Source organism: Euleptes europaea, chromosome 13 (genome assembly GCF_029931775.1).
Source record: "Euleptes europaea isolate rEulEur1 chromosome 13, rEulEur1.hap1, whole genome shotgun sequence".
Classification (NCBI taxonomy): Eukaryota; Metazoa; Chordata; class Lepidosauria; order Squamata; family Sphaerodactylidae; genus Euleptes; species Euleptes europaea.
The window spans coordinates 19306888-19311696 of record NC_079324.1 but is presented as its reverse complement, the minus strand read 5'-3'; positions in this window follow the sequence as shown (position 1 = coordinate 19311696).

Below are 4809 nucleotides of genomic sequence, written 5' to 3'. Positions count from 1 at the left end.
GGTCCGCGCGGCCGGCCGGGGGAAGGCGCCGAGCAGCAGGGAGCCGGCGGCTGGCGGGCTGGCCGGGAAGGGCGAGCTGCGGGCGGGCCGAGCCCGGGCCCCGCCCCCTCCTCCTCCCCCTCCTCCTCCTCCCCCCCCCTCCTCCTCCCCCCCCGCCCCCGCGGGGAAAGGGGCCGGCGCCGAGGAGCGAGGCGGCCCGGGAGGGAACGGCTTCCGCGCCGGACCTTTTCGTCCCTGGCGGCACGCGGGGGTCCCTCCCACGTACGAAAGGGCGGGGCGGGGGCGGGCCCCGGCGCCCTTCCACAATCACGAGGTTATCTCCCGATCACCGCTGCATGAACTAGGTCAAAAGGAAATTTCAGCTTCCAAACGCAATAGTTTGTTTTCTTTTTCTCTTTTTTTTCTTTCTTTCTCTTTCTTTTTCTTTTTTTTCTTTCTCTTTTTCTTTCTTTCTCTTTCTCTCTCTCTTTTTCTTTCTCTTTCTTTTTCTTTCTTTTTTTTTCTTTCTCTTTTTCTTTCTCTTTTTTCTTTCTCTCTCTTTCTCTCTTTTTCTTTCTCTCTTAATTTTTTTCTCCCTCTCTTTTTCTCTTTCTCTCTTTCTTTCTCTTTTTCTTTCTTTCTCTCCTTTTTGTCTCTGGGGGGGAGACATGATAGAGGTCTATGGAATTCTGCATGCTTTGGAGAGAGTGGACGGGGGGAGGGGTTTTTCTCCCTCTCCCATAGTGCTAGAGCACGGAGTCATCTGCCAAAGCTGGTGGGTGAGAGATTCAAAACAGATAAAAGGAAGTATTTTTTTCACACAATGCATAGATAAATTGTGGAACTCCCTGCCCCAGGATGTGGTGATGGCTGCCAGCTTGGAGGGCTTTAAGAGGGGAGTGGACATGTTCATGGAGGAAAGGGGTATTCATGGCTACCAGTCAAAATGAATACTAGCCATGATGCATACGTGTTCTCTCCAGGATCAGAGGAGCATGCCAATTATACGAGGTGCTTTGGAACCCAGGCAGGATGGTGCTGCTGCAGTCGTCTTGCTTGTGGGCTTCCTAGAGGCACCTGGTTGGCCCCTGTGTGAACAGACTGCTGGACTCGATGGGCCTTGGTCTGATCCAGCAGGGCCTTTCTTATGTTCTTTCTTTCTTCCCCGTCCTCCCCAGCCGATGTCCGGCTTAGGGTGGCTCCCAACAAGGTATAGAATACATCAATAACAGTTTTAAAAAATAACAACCCCAAATCATATTAAAATCACAAAAACTGAATCTGTCAAAGAAGGGTTGGGAAAATGTGCAGCAGGCTGGGCTGGACAGAAAGAGCGCTGGTTTGGATTGGGCAGAGGGGAGGTTTTGATGATAATACCCAGTATAGTGTAGTGATTCGGGGGTCAGACTAAGGTCTGGGACATCAGTTGTAATAGCAGGAGATCTTCTGCCACCACCTGGAGGTTGGCAACCCTATGAATCAGTTAAAACAGATGGCGCCTTAAATTAGAAAAATAGAAAATACCAAGGAGGGTGACAAAGATGGGCTCTGTGAAGCCAGGCCCCTCCGAGGGGCCCACTGGTCAAAGCCCGGAGGGCGGTAATCTCAGTAGGGTTACCAGCTCTGGGTTGGGAAATACCTGGATAATTTGGGGGCAGAGCCTGAGGAGGGTGGGGTTTGGGGAGGGGCTTCAGTGCCATAGAGTCCAATTACCAAAGTGGCCATTTTCTCCAGGTGAACTGATCTCTATCGGCCGGAGATCAGTTGTAAGAGTGGGAGATGTCCGGCTAGTAACTGGAGGTTGGCAACCCTAAATATCGGGGATGGAGAAGGCACAGTAAAAAAGGAACAAGAAAGGTAAAATAGGAAATATAAGGAAAGGAATGCTGTCTGGAAAAGAGACTTAGTAACAACCTGTCCCTCCTTTCTGCCCTCAGGGAATCCAAGAGGGCATACAGAAGGGTGTCCGGGCCTTATTCCAACCAAGGATAGGACTGCCTCTCTCAAAGATTACCACACAAAACAACTTCAACTTTGACTATGCTTCAGGGATAATGGGACAGACCAGGGGGGAAATTTATCACATTTTTACCCCGCCCTCCCAAGTCCAAAGGCTGGGCTCAGGGCGGTTTACAAAATCCAGAATAATAAAACCAATAAAACATTAAAGTATAATTTAAATACATTTAAAAATAACCCAATCCGTTCAATAAATAGGGGGAATAATACTCCTCCTGATGGCACTAGAATCACAGTAATAGCTGTCTGCCGCTCAATGGTTGGATCTAGCTTCCCCCCAGAATGGGGGAAAGGGCTCAGCAGCGGGGGAGGGGAGAAGGATTAAGGAAGCCAGTATTTATAGGGAGAACTGACACTGGCCTCAACCATAAGTCTGGCGGAATAGCTCCGTCTTCCAGGCCCCGCAGAATTCTTGAATCCCGCAGGGCCCTGGTCTCACTCGGGAGGCTATTCCACCAGGCAGGGGCCAGGGCAGAGAAAGCCCTGGCCCTGGTCGAGGCCGGACGGACAGTTCTTGGGCTGGGGACTACCAGTAAGTTGTTATTATGCAGTCGTAAATTTATCTGGGAAACTTACTAGGAGAGATGGTCCTGAAGATACGAAGATCCCAGACCGTGTAAGGCTTTAAAGGTCAGAACCAGCACCTTGAACCTGACCCGATATTCTAGTTGTTGGCAGAGCACTGGCGTAATATGTGTTTATGGCGAGGTACCAGTAAGCAACCTTGCCGTGGCATTCTGTACCAGCTGGAGTCTTCGAGTGAGTCTCGGGCAGCCCTACGTAGAGTGAGTTGTAGTAGTCTAGCCTGGAGGTGACCATCACATGGATCACCCTGGCTAAGTGAGGGCGATAAAAGCAAGGCACCAACTGCTGGACCCGGCAGAGATAGTAAAAAGTCGTCCGGGCATGGCTGTGACCTGTGCCTCCATTGATAAGGAGGCATCTAAGGTCACACCCAGGCTCCTGACAGCGTACAAAGGTGTCAACGGCACACTGTCAAGAGCCAGCAGTTGGCACCCTACCCCCAAGTCATCCCAGCTGAGCCACAGGACCTCCATCTTCAATGGATTTAATTTCAGCCAGCTTTGCTTCAACCAACCAGTCACTGCATCCAAGCACCTAGTAGTGTGTCTGGGGCAGAGCCCGGATGGCTGTCCATCAGTAGAAAAAGCTGGGTGTCATCAGCGTACTGATGACGCCCAAGCCCGAAACTGGACTAGCTGGCCGAGAGGACGCATATAGACATTGAACAACATAGGGGGGAGAATTGCACCGCAGCACCCCACGCACCAAGGGGCACTGCTGCGATATCTTCTCCCCAAGCTTTACGACTGATCTCCAGATGATAGAGATCAGTTCACCTGGAGAAAATTACCGCTTTGGCAATTGAACTCTATGGCAATGAAGTCCCTCCCTGAACCATGCCCTCCTCAGGCTGTGCCCCAAAAACCTCCCACAGGTTGCAAAGAGGGACCTGGCAACCCTAGCTCTGTGCCTTCCGCACCCCTCCAGTCCACTGGACCAGAGTTCACCCCAATCTTCTAGACATTTTTAGAATTGTGAGATGTGGTAATGGCTCCCATTGCAAAAGAGCTGTCCATTGGCCAACCACAAATATTCCAAGCCATGCATTATCCTATGATAAAGGTGGCTGTTTTGCCTCCCTGCACATGCAAAGGTGATGCCACAGGGCTCTTCTGAAGCAACTTCTGTTCCAACGACAGGTGCCAAGAATCAAATCGGCAGGCACCATGGTATCCACAGGGACCATGTCCCCAACAGTGGTCCCCAGTCACTGTTCTAGGTAATATACTTTGGCTTAATTTGAACCAGTGCTCATTGGGTGTTAACCCCAGGCCTGGAATTATTCATTAATAAAGATGAGTGTGCTTCTGACGATGGTCTTTTATGCATGAGTTGCTTCTGTCACTGTCAAGCCCAGAGTTTTTCGGGGCTTTGTTTTTATTATGCATGTATTTTCCAACTGTTAGAAGTCGCCTCGCTCTCTCCCTTCGTTTTCCCCATGTTTTGTGGATGCTGTTTTACCCCAAGTTTAATGTCTGCCTCGATCCCAAATCGACAGCTGGTCCTGGGCATACCCGTATATACTCGTGCATAAGCCGAGTTTTTCAGCACATTTTTTATGCTGAAAAAGCCCCCCTCAGCTTATAATCGAGTGAGGGTCCCACTTACCTGTTCTCCGGTGCAGTGTGGGTGTTCTCCGGCTGGGAGGGGGGGCTTCGTCAGTTATGAGGCGGGAAAGCAGTGTGGGGGGAGGGGGGCCTCCGACCCCCTCCTCAGACAGTTACGGCGGCCGCCGCCACTGAGGGGGGAAAAAGAGCGGCGAGGATGGAAGAGGAGGGGGGGGAGAATGGAGGCGCCCGACGCCGAGGGGGAGCGCACGCACGGCGTAGGATGAGGGGGCATGGCTGGGGGCAGGGGAGCGCGTGTTAGGGCTCATAATATGCACGCTGCGTTGTGTACGCACTGTGTTATTGGTATCTATTTTTATTTTGAAATTTACCAGTAGCTGCTGCATTTCCCACCCTAGGCTTATACTCGAGTCAATAAGTTTTCCCAGTTTTTTGTGGTAAAAGTAGGTGCCTTGGTTTATATTCGGGTCGGCTTATACTCGAGTATATACAGTACTTGTCAAATTGGGGTTTTCTCTCCATGCTGATTTTCGCTTCTCCCTCCCACATGTCTTTCCTCTAATCCAATCCCTCCCCTCCAAGCTGGAATACTATGATGCTGCTTATTTGGTCAGTTTCACAGTGAGTGTGGTCAGTTTCAGACCTCAGCCTGATCAAA